The sequence below is a fragment of the Myotis lucifugus genome, unplaced genomic scaffold (assembly GCF_000147115.1).
Source record: "Myotis lucifugus unplaced genomic scaffold, Myoluc2.0 scaffold_8, whole genome shotgun sequence".
Taxonomy (NCBI): domain Eukaryota; kingdom Metazoa; phylum Chordata; class Mammalia; order Chiroptera; family Vespertilionidae; genus Myotis; species Myotis lucifugus.
In genome coordinates this window covers 1,156,384-1,168,503 of record NW_005871056.1, presented here as the reverse complement: position 1 = coordinate 1,168,503, position 12,120 = coordinate 1,156,384, and positions in this window count along the sequence as shown.

Genomic DNA, 12,120 nt, shown 5'->3' with positions numbered 1-12,120 from the left:
CCAGGCCTCTAGTTTAAATAAATAGGCAGAAACTGAGAAGTCCTTTGAGTAGTGAAATTTTAAGCACCTTTTGTTTTGTTGGCTTTCCTCAGTCATTGTCCAAATTTAAGTTAAGATGTCGCCGAAACCGGTTTGGCTCAGTGGATAGAGCGTCGGCCTGCGGACTGAAAGGTCCCAGGTTCGATTCCGGTTAAGGGCATGTACCTGGGTTGCGGGCACATCCCCAGTAGGAGATGTGCAGGAGGCAGCTGATCGATGTTTCTCTCTCATCGATGTTTCTAACTCTCTATCTCTCTCCCTTCCTCTCTGTAAAAAAATCAATAAAATATATTAAAAAAAAAAAAAAAGATGTCAACTACAAAGTTATATAACTCAGCCATCGGTTGTTACAAATAGCTTTTCTATCCTAGGCTTATGAACCATATTGTTAATTGACAATTAAGAGTGATGTACATCTATTGGGCTAGTTTTAATTAATTCTTTCCCTTGGCTGATCTGTAAGTTTTAGGATTGAGCACAGATGTTTATTGGGAGGGCTGAAGAATGTGTTTCTAGGTCTGATAATGAACTAGAAGGTCATCATGCCCAAAGGATATCTGTGCCCACTTTGGGGAGAATTGTAGAGTATATTATTGTGGGATGATAATGGTGGGTTCCTTCTACACTTAGCAATTTCATAGCAACGTTACAGCTGTGTACTATGGGAAACCACCCAAACACTTGGCAGAAGTAGAATACCAATGGTTCATTTCTAATTAAACTTGTTTATTTTATTATTTTCGTGTTGTGTGTATGGCCTTATTTCAGGTTTGAGTTCTTTCTATGATGCAAGGACTAAATGCAGGCAAAATACAAAGTTAGTAAAGAAAGGCTATTTTCAATGTGCTAGACTCATTTTTTCTGAAGCTTCTCATTCCTTCTCTCTACCCATCATTTCATATCAGGTATCTATTGCCTCATCCTCTCTCCCTCCTATCTTTTATGTATGATTCCTAGGAAATAATCAAATATCAGCTTATTTATATAAATATAAACCAATGTTTCTTTTTCAAAGCATATTTATATTTAAATTCTTATTTTGATTTTAAGCTGTAAAATAATGTCCCAATTTTTAGAAAATTAGACATTAATTAGCTGAGAGGGCCAGAGAGACATATAAACTTCTGGTTTGAGCATCAGTTGATAGTGGGGGATGGATTTGTTTGAAGACAAAAATAGCCTTTCCAGTTGGCTTGGGAGTTATTTGGGCCTTAACTAACTTTATAATTAGTAGGCAACTGATCAATACCATGTGCTCCAGTTTGCCAAGGATTCTTCTTCCCATCTACCCAGTAAATAACGTAAACTTGCACAGAATAATTCAGATTTCAAAATTAAGAGTGGTCATATCACACTGTACCTTGCAAAAATGTCTTCCCATTTTGCTATTTTCTCTCACTGCATTTTATGTTCAAGTGTATTTTTAGAAAAAGGTTGCAGGAGTAGGAAAAAGACTAAAGAGAGAAAAATCAAATATATGGTAGTTTTTTGCACGTTAATTTATTCTTTCAACAAAAATTTATAAAGTATCTAGAACTAGATAGCATGGAAAAGAATAACTTTTTTCCTCTTTGGGGAGAGAAAACTAATTTTTGACTTATCTTAAAATAATAAACTCATTAAAAGAAAAAAAATTAAAAAAACAAAACACAACAATCTTCCCATTGGGCAAATATCTGGGCAGCAAGTTGCATAATTTCACAAAGTGACTTTTGCATGTAAAACTCACAAATGGCTTCTGCTAGAGTTGTGTGCCCAACCTGCTCAGCCCACTGAGGCAGGCTATGATGTTTTGGGAGCCATGAAAGAGACTGACTTTGTCTCTAGAATATTTCTCAAGATATTTTTCTCCTTTGTTAACATGCTAACCACCACATTCCATCTCATTCTTAAACAAATCAACAGTGGATTCCATATTGACCTGAATGCTCTAATATGTTTTCTCTTTAAAGTTAATTTTTTCACGGATTTTGCCCAATAAAAAGGGGGTTTTGGAGTAATTTCTTAGGCAAGTCTTATCTTCCTGTTTGGATGGAACCTGGTCAGTTCTCCCCTTTAGACGAAAATATTCTCTAGAGTGAAATAGTTGAGTTCTTTTTATGAAAACATGATTTTTTTAAGGAGCACAAACAGAGCACATGAGGCAAAGGACTGAGTAGAGTCTGTTCAGGCACAGAAAACCAAAATAGTTACTGCCTTTTTTCTTTCTTTCTTTTTTTTAAGAAAGCAACTCACAACTACAGGTGGGCTGTTTCACTTGGGCCAGTGCAGACACACAGCCATCAAAGGATTTTGTGAGTAATTAGTAATGTGAACACAGCCATCACATTCTGAGATCTGTACATATCTATCCAAGCAGAGGGGAAATCATGTAATTAATTTTGAAGCTGTTATGATGTTTCAATTGATTTGGATCAGGAAAAGGAGAACAATTAAGAAGAATCAGAAAACAATATCCCTTTTAGTATTCTAAAGGGAAGAGAAAAATTAAATAGGAGTTTAATTGAAAAATTCTGATCTGTATGAGGGAAATGGAATGTTGTGTAAAAGGGAATCCTGACTTATTATGGGAGCACTAGTATTGGGCTAGCATCTTGGGGAATAAAAGTCTAAATTCTAATGACCACAGAACCTTCAGCAGAGTGGGGAAGTCAGAAGCCAAAATATTAAAATTGTTTCAGGTGACTCACAGAACCCAATACTTTTGCTTGAATAAAATCCTTCCAGAATTAGTCATACCTTGAACTTTTAGGGACGATTTTACCTTCTTGATGTGTCCCTTTAACTATAAGGACTAGAATATGCATGCATGTATTAATAGCCCAGATCCTTCTGAATGCTATTATTAACTTACTTGATTAACAGAAAAAGCATATTGACATGTTTCTGGCAAATGATATAGTATAAAATCTTTTTAAATATTAATATATTTTAAAGTTTCAAAGCAACCTTGCATATAATAGCTAAGAATCACTTGGTGAAAAAAATTGCATTGTCTTTATATACATTTATTAGTTACTCAATACTTAATGAATAGATTTTTTAAAATTAAATGTTTACTATGTTTATAATCTTGGTGCCTACTGCTGCCTCATCCATTTTTGTAGAAAAAATTGCAAAGTTTTCCTGTGTCCACTGTACTCATACTTTTCTTGTGAGCATAGATTTTTCAGGAAAACTAACTGTATTGTTTTAGAACGATCCCCAAAACAAACAAACAACATGTCTCTTGAAACTTTACTTAAATAAAGAATGGGTGACATCAATACCAACAAGAAACTATATATCAACCACCGGTTCTACTGCTTAAGAGTTTAATTTAAAAATAGTGACAAGCCTATGAATTGTAGCAGAGTTTTTGTCTTGAAAAGAGACTAAAATTAGGATTGGATAAATTTTGTTCAAATTGTACAATTCATTGTCTTCTGAGAAGTGTAGTCACATGATCTTAAATCTCCTCATGAGCCAGTTTATCAGAATGATTCCTTGTTAATCATCTAAGAATACTGGAGTCAAAAGAAAAGAAATGGACAAAAGGTTGTATGTTATGGAGATAACCATGCCTGGCTTCTGGCTATGTGAATTTATGGCCAGGAGGTAGAATTGTCCTGTCTTTGTGAGCTTGGTATTTTGGTTTTCTTGAATTCCAAGTATTCACTATCTCGGGAGAGAACATTCCAGGCAGGCCAGGCAAGATCAAGAGTTGCTTCTACCCTCAAAATTCAATGTGATAAGATGAGTGCATAGGGGAAGGCGTAGGACCTGGTTAATGGTTGGTATAGGAAACATGAAAACTGTATCTATTCCATGACCACATGTTAGAATGTAGTAGAGAAAAGGTCCAGTCTTATTCATCCCCAATTGAAATATGCATATACTTTAAGCTAATTGAGAATCTTGCCTGATAGTGCAACTTTTTTCAGCTCTTTCCCATTCCTTTTTCTTCTCCCACTAATGCCAAAAATTTATATAAGTACAGCTTGTGGTGCATTCTGGAGATATTTCATGTTCTTATATACTCTAACCAGATCTGACTGAAGGATAAAAAGAATGTGGGCAAGCAATGCCGCTTGGTATGGACAAGCAAGATTGGATTGATGTACTTAGAAAACTTGTACTGTCCTTGTATTTTTGTTACATGCACTCATCAACTTCTTTTCTTTTCTATCTAAGGCTCATTCTCTCTTCATATCTTTCCAAGCTACACTACAGAAAGTTGATTTTTGTGGCTTTCTTTAAAAATAGAGTGTAGTAGCCGAAACCTGTTTGGCTCAGTGGATAGAGCGTCGGCCTGCGGACTGAAAGGTCCCAGGTTTGATTCCTGTCAAGGGCATGTACCTGGGTTGCGGGCACATCCCCAGTAGGAGATGTGCAGGAGGCAGCTGATCAATGTTTCTCTCTCATTGATGTTTCTAACTCTCTATCTCTCTCCCTTCCTCTCTATAAAAAATCAATAAAATATATTTCTTTAAAAATAGAGTGTAGTGTTGGGTGGCTGGCATTTAATGTGTAACCTACAAAACTTGCCCCTTAGACTCTTTCTTCTCCACCAAGTAGCTGATCTGAAAATGATGTTTGCATTTCAACGTAGTGCTGTATGGTGTCTAAATTGCAATCTTAAAAAAAAAAAACAGTACTAAAAAACCCCCCAAAACCAAAAAACAACAAAACAACAAGAACATAGTACCATGTTGGGAAGGGCAAGTTGGGCTTTCTTCTAATTACATAATAAAAGAGACTCTTCAGTGGTTCTCAACCTTCTGGCCCTTTAAATACAGTTTCTCATGTTGTGACCCAACCATAAAATTATTTTTGTTGCTACTTCATAACTGTAATGTTGCTACTGTTATGAATCGCAATGTAAATATCTGATATGCAGGATGGTCTTAGGCGACCCCTGTGAAAGGGTTGTTCGACCGCCAAAGGGGTCGCGACCCACAGGTTGAGAACCGCTGCTCTAGGTATAAGATGCTGGGAAACCAGTGTTTCTTTCCTCCAATCATTTTTTGATTCCCTGCCCCTTCATTGAATAACCATACGGACGTACTGCCGAGGCCTTCTTACCTGGTCGCTAAGGCCTCTGTCACCTTGGCAACTAAACTTTTCAAAGATTATGGGGAAAATGTTTCCTTCAGCCCTGGAGCTGTTTTAATGCTTTCAAATGTCAGAAGAAAAGATTTTGCCGTCTCAAGGGTACTGGTGGGAACGGGGCAAGAGACAATACTTAAAAGCATGTTTAGTCAATTCTTCACCAGGCAGCAACCTTCAAAACGTGTGTGCAAATTTAAAAAATAATGTACAGAAGTTGTGGGAGAGGTTTTGAACTTATACAGAGGGAGACTTCCCTATTTGGCTATCCCAAAATCTTTGGGCAGGAGACATCTGGCTTTTCTCTACTCACTCATTTTCCCGGCAATGAAGAGTTGCTTTTATAATTGCTGGGGAAGAAAAAGGGCAAAGGGAGTTGGGTCACAAAAGCACTCACTGATTTTCATCTTGAGTGCCAAGGAAATGCAGTTGTTAACATTTCTCTATTCCTTAGTAGATATACTCTATGAACCGCCACCTCTCAGATATGTTTGTTTTTTCCTTTTTAAATAAACCCTAATCTGGACATTGTCTTTAAATACTAGGTCAAATGGAGATAATATTTTTCCAAACTTGTCTCCATTCCCCAAACCCCAAACTATTTCCTCCTCTTCATAACAGCTGGTGTAAGAGAGGGGCTTACTAACTTTTCATGGTGGTGAGGGAATAGATCCTCAGGTCTTTATTTCTTCATCTTATGCTTGTTCTGGAACCATGACCTTGGAGGTGTGTTGGTTCCATCTCTGCTGACATGTATTACTAAAGGATGCACCTGCTAGGTTTTGGATTCTCCACTCTTTCTTGGTATAGTCAGAGCACCGTGGTCCCCCTCAGTTATCTGGCACCATTCAGACACTCCTTGCTGTTGTAGATACCCATGAGGGATAGCAACAGGTTGATACTTGAGGTCCAAACCTGCTTTGTAGTCCCCAGTTGTATGTCCCAGGCCTCTTTTCTCCTGTTGTGGTGACTCAACCAGACCCTAACATGATACCCATGTTCCCCCGGGACCCATGTAGACATATCTGGGTCCCATTCATGCCTGTAAAAATCAAGTTTGACTCTGGAGAACAAAATTCTGACCCTCCCTCTGCTTAAACTATCTGATCCCACCCAGACCACTTCCACAGGCTGATTCCAGATTGGTGAGCCAGAAACCTCATCCTAGGGTCCAAATGTGAATTAGGATGAAGCCCCCTGGTGTCCGTGTTCACCTCAACTTTGTGTATCATACGAGGACCCCCTCAACTCCCACCCACCCCCTCTAATGGATGGAAAACCAGGAAGCAATCTAATCTCATACTGCTTCTCTACATAATTCCTCCATGTCTTTGAGAAATAGGACTCGCTTTCATTTTCCCGTTTTATCTGTATAGACCTTTTCCTGTCTGATACTTTTCTTCAACTATACTCTTATGCTTATTTTTTAATGGCAAACAAATTGTGGAAGAATGGGGAGGGGTGGTATAAGATGAAAATTTCCCAATCAAGGGCATAGATCAGGAGGTTTTTCAAACATCATACCTACGGACCCTTGTGTCCAACCAAGATTATTACCTGAGAGCATCCTGGGGAAGGAAGCAGTGCAAGAGAGCAAGAGGGGGACAGATGCCTTAAGCAGCAGTAAAGAGAAACAGCAGCATTAGATGGAGAAAGAGGTGAAGACAAGCAGGGATCAAGAGGTTTGGGGGAGTTTCTGAGAACAGCAAATGGGAATAAGAGACTTTAGGGTTCCTTAGGGACATCTCGGATTATGTCAAGCAGAGAAGAAAGAATATGGGAAGGAAGATAAGTTCAGAGATAAGAGAGGATGGATCATATATCAAATTGGAAAAAAGAGACTAGGACAGAGCAGGAAGGGGCAGGAAGGTCAGAAGAGGGTGTCTAGAAATAGAGTAAGTTGTCAGGTGGGGGTCAATAAGGCCAAGACATGAGGAGTGACATTCTGTAAAATTAGGTGTATGGAAGGCATTCCCTTCATGTAACACTTACTTAAGGAGGGTGAGTGACTCTTTAACAAATTTCGATAGAATATACCAAATCCAAAAAATATCTCAGAGTCAGCACCGTTTAGGGGGGTCTACTAAAAATGAGTTTTTACTACTACTACTATTATTATTGTTGTTGTTATTATTATCTCAGTCTGGGTCCCACGTAAGCTGGCTCATATTTGTTATCCCAACTTCACAGTTCAACATCAGCAGACAAACCATTTTACTCACCATCAACAACATTAGAGTATGATGATTAATACTTATTAGGCTCTTACTATATATTTGCCAAATGAATGAATTGATGAATGAACACATTATTCCACTGAGTTCTTAAGAAATAAGTGGCTCTAGCCCAACTAAATGTATCCTTAAATATTATTCAAGTGTATACTCCAATTCATTCTCTGTTAGGAAAGGGGTTGATAAGTACCAAGTCATTTAGGTAAATTAGTCACAGGGAAAAAAAAGGCAGAAAGTATTCTAGAAGTGACTTGTTAAGACACCCCTGTGAGATTCTCGATTACCTTGCCAGGAAAATAACGGCCCATCATCAATACAGGTAATTGCTGAGGCACATTGATAGGAAAGGCATCTTAATTAAAGATTCTATTGGAAACATATGTGAACCAATCCAATTTCTAGGCCACAGGGCAATCATAACCTTCCTTTCTAATATGTTTCTTATTTTTATGAGCATTTATTGTTTGGAACAATACTGTCTAATTGGGCCAAGCACGGGGGAAAAGAGCATAAATGCTGTTTGCTCTGTTTGATGCAGCCATGGAATGGGAATGTGACTGCAGAGCACAGGGGTGAGTAAAGCCTCCAGCAGCCTGACTTCTGGGACGTCTTAAAGGCAAGGAGAAGTCCAGGCTCAGTCCACTGGATGTAGACATGGGTGCTGTTAATCTAGTTGCACGCAGTTAATCTAGTTGCACGCAGGTATTGGCGCTGACTCAGAGTTCCCTTGTTATCCAAACTTCTTCTCAGATCAAGGAGATTTTTTCTCAGTGTCACTGAATCCCATAAGAGTGACAAGTACTAAGTGTCTATCAACCTGGCAATGGATGAATGGATAAGGAAACACACACACACACACACACACACACACACCACTCACTGAAATATTATTCAGCTATAAGAAAGAAGAAAATCCTGCCATTTGCAACAACATGGATGTGAGACACCACTATGCTAAGTGAAATAAGCCATACAGAAAAAGACAAATATTATATGTGGAGTCAAAAAAGCTGAATTTCTGTCACGGAGTGATCTGATCATAAATTCCTAACTGGGCAGTTCATGCCTGGTAGGTAGTCCCCAGGCATTCACTTTTTAGCAAAAGGTTTTTCTTTGCCTTACACAAGCCCTATCAATTGTTTCTGTGCCTCTAAATTAACACACCTTTGAAATAAACTAAAACCACCCTCAAGAGAGCACATGATCTTGTTAACTATCCTGTGGTCCAATCTCCCCCTTGCTTTTTTCGCACCTCCATGTAATCTTCCTTACTGTTTCCTCCTTAATTTCAAATGCATAAACGAAGCTGCAAAATTGTTATTCCTTGGAGCCTTTGAGATCTTGCTCCTTGGCATATGTCATCCATTTGGCTCAAATAAACTCTTACAAAAATTCAAAAATATTTTAAAAAAATAAAAAGCTGAATTCACAGAAATGGAGAACAGAGTTGTGATTGCTGGTGGCTGGAAGGTGGGGGAAATGAGGAGATGTTGGTCAAAGGGTATAAAACAGCTATAAGATGACTAAGCTTTGGCGATCTAATGTATAACATGGTAACTATGTTGACTATAATTAACAATACTGTATTATATACTTGAAAGTTAAGAGTAGATTTTAAATGTCATCATCATTCACACAAAAAAGTAATTTTGTGAGAGGATGGAAGTGTTAAACTTATTATAGTAATCATTTTTCAATAGATATGTGTGCCAAACCATCACATTGTACACCTTAAACTTACATATGCTACATATCAATAAAGCTGGAAAAATTAAATAAAAAAACATGATTTGTGGAAAGCAAGAAGGTGAAAAATAGAACTTTAAACACCAGATAAAAAGGAAAAAAATTAAAGAGAAAACTGAAATTGCCATTAGAAGCAACAACAGATAAATCCTAAACAATATACAACTTCTTTCTGCTTGCAATAAAAGATTAAGCCTTAACATAAAAATGGCTGCATATACAACACTCTAAATTTTGAGTCATATCAACTTGTGCATGAATTATGATTTACTAAATTCTTTGCTGGGTTTATGTTTTTGAAATGAAGGAAAAATGATTTTTTCAATTCAAAACCATTATTGGTTGCATAGAGTAGTTGCTGTATTTTCAATAAATAGTTCTGACTATGATTCAGTGTATGCTTAGGGGGTTTCCAAGAGACAGGACAACACCTACTTTATGGTTTGTCTTTTTACACTAATTATTGACCGATAAAAAAGTTTTCATCCACATTATTGTTTTCATTGTATTTTTTGGTAACATTTTACTAAAAACATGTTGCTTTTAAATGATTTGATAAACTATGGGCTTCTATTGATTTGATATATGTACAATCATTGCCTATGCTACGATAGCACCACAATCAAACCAATGAACATTTTTTATCAAGAAATATGTTTCAGAAAAAAAGGAAGATGGCTAAATACCTGTACTAGCCGCCTCCCACAACCATATCAAAATGACAACTAAAATACAGAACAACCATCATCCAGAACCCCTGGAAGACTGGCTGAGTGGAAGTCAAGTATAGAAGTAAAGAAGGAAGCACACTGAGACTGGTAGGAGGTGCAGAGGTGCGGAACGGGCTGGTCTGGCACCCACGTGGGCCGCTTTTTAATCTGCGGAGGCCGCCCAGAGGAGCAAGGGGCCCCATCCCCACACCAGCCCCCAGCCCAGGGTCCCAGAGCTGGGAAAAGAAGTCCCTACAGGCAATAAGAACTACAGGCTGTAAAAACCAGTGTGGATTGGGGCTCAGTGACTCAGAGGCTGCTGGAGACCCAGCTGTTCCTCTTTAAAGGCCAGCTGTGGCTTCCTCTGAGCTCCATCACCAGGGCGAGGCTCTGGGGGACACAGACACATACCAGGAGGAACTGGATTGTCTGGCATCAGGGCAGGAGCTTGGGGGTGGCTTTCTCCCAGATGGAGGTGCTTGCAGGGATCATTGTTCCTGCGCTGGGACCTCCATGGTTGCAGGACTGACTGGCAGCCATTTATTTCTGTTTGCTCCGCCCTGGTGATTCCCTAAGACCCTGCCTCATCCAATTTACAACCCCACCCAAGCTGTGTGCAGAGGCTTTTGAATATAAATGGCCTGTCCTTAAAAACCTCAGACAAGCTGCAGCTGGGTCAGGGAGCCCCAAACCCATTAATAAAAGGCCCAAGACCTGGCATCAGCACCAGCCTTCCTTGCTCTATAGCTGGGCCTCATCTGGGCATTTCCAAACCTGATAAAAAAGGAGGAATCTGCAGACCTCTCTGTAGCTCCTGCTTAGTGGCCCCAGGCAGTGGCTGACTTTGCACCTCCCTGGAGACCCAAGAGCCAGTGTACCCAGTGGTCAGTGTCAGACCATACCACATTACAACTCTACACACCCATAAGCGACACACTCAAGGAGCAGACTCAGCAAGCACCAAGCCCCACTGAAGCAATCCTGCTCCATAGGGGTGTCTCCTGCATAGCAGTTCTCCCACTGTAGATGCAACTGGTCCTCACAGCCAATTGCCTAGAGGTCAATTCCTCCCAGTGACACCAACAGCAAACAATTATAAGACTGTACTCACAGCCCACAATGGGGTGCACCTAGAACTCCCAGCTCAGGTGACTGGGGAGGCCTTATAGAACTGGGCACTTATAGAACATCTACTACACAAGCCCACTCTACAACTCAAGGAGACATAGCAGCTCTACCCAATACATAGAAACAAACACAGGGAAGCAGCCAAAATGAGGAGACAAAGAAACATGTCACAAATGAAAGAAATGGAAGAAAGCAAACTACTTCTACTCTCTAAAAATCGATGGAAAAATATCCTAGATGAGTATTGACAACAAAAAACCTAATAAAACAACAAAATCACAAATACAAGTGTGAACCTCCTAACCATTAACTCTAAGTTTAGAAAAATGGTGTTATGTCAGTAACATTTTAAACAAAGAAAAAAAAGGAAAGGAACGGAAATTATTGGAAGAGATAACACTTTATATTGTCCAGTAGGTGAATTATTTATTACACAATAGCTAAAAATAAAAATATCATTGGGGAAGATTCTGTGAGTGATATGCACTTTTTCATGGACATGTAGCCTTAGTTATCTATCAAGTAAATATATATGTAGTATAGGAAAAGGCAATAATATATAAACCTGAACACCTAAAAAGCCATATGTACATATGCTAGATACATTTGCTGAGTATTCTTACACCATTCATTTAATAAGCCTTATTTGTGCAGGCTAAACTTTGCATTATTATGTGTTACATATGATTTAAAAAATTATCACCAATGTCCCCTTTTATATGTCTGTTCAAGTAACATCACATCCCTCAATACAATCACCTTGGAAGACTTGGCTCTTGCTCCAACAAAGCTGCCAACTTCTTGAAATGTTTTCAGAGCTTCTTTTCATTGGATTTTCACTTGATGCCATCTTATGAGTTGCCTAATAAAAGAAATTTCATTATTTTAATGTTCCATCTCCTCACACCACTACCATCAAGAATAGCATCATTTATTATTATATCCATCAGGATTTTGAACTGCAAGCAACAGAAACTGACTCTTACTGATGTAAGCAGAAAAGGAATTTATGGATAGAAAATTGAGTGGCTCATAGAATTTCTGGGAATGCTAGAGAACCTTAGTTTAAACAGGTAGCTACACTTGGCTGGTGTGGCTGAGTGGTTGAACATCAATCAATGAACCAGAAGGTCACGGTTATTTCTATTCCCAATCAGAGCACATGCCTGGGTTTC